This window comes from Plasmopara halstedii, assembly GCF_900000015.1.
Source record: "Plasmopara halstedii genome assembly, contig: Scaffold_430, whole genome shotgun sequence".
In the NCBI taxonomy this organism is placed as follows: domain Eukaryota; phylum Oomycota; class Peronosporomycetes; order Peronosporales; family Peronosporaceae; genus Plasmopara; species Plasmopara halstedii.
This window is the reverse complement of record NW_020187350.1, coordinates 417446-417982: the sequence shown is the minus strand read 5'-3', so window position 1 is coordinate 417982 and position 537 is coordinate 417446.

Sequence of the window (537 nt, the reverse complement as noted above, 5' to 3'; positions counted from 1 at the left end):
GTGCGGACGCTCTTGACGATTTAAAGCACGTCGTGCGCCGGCTGCCTCGCCTTGAGGATTATCGCGCTCTGTCGGAGCAGCTCCTAGCCGTGCGGCAGGCGAATGCATCGCTGCAGGCAGCGGCGGAGCACTTGGCTCCATCGAAATGGAGGTTGTTGCACTCTGTGCTCAGAACCAGTTGCTGATTCAACTTCTGAGTGCCGCGGGCCCGTGGGATCCGCTCCGGCACCATCGCTTCCGCGTTTACTTGTGCCGGATTCACGGCTTGAGCAAGCCCACGTAAAACATCGGGTGGGTGCGCATCCGTTTCAGAAAGTTTAGCGTATACGCTAGGCCCCGTTTGGCCACAACCTTAGAAAGTTCGATCAAATGTGGACGAAGCTTCGTCCGAAAGATAACAGAGGCTGCATGTGTATGCAGGTTCTTAGAGTTTAATAATACCAGGTCCCCGACCTTAAAGCTTTCCACTTTGCCTCTTCCTTTTTCCTCTGCATATTCTTTTTGCAGGTATTGGCTTTCAGCCATCGCATCGCGAAA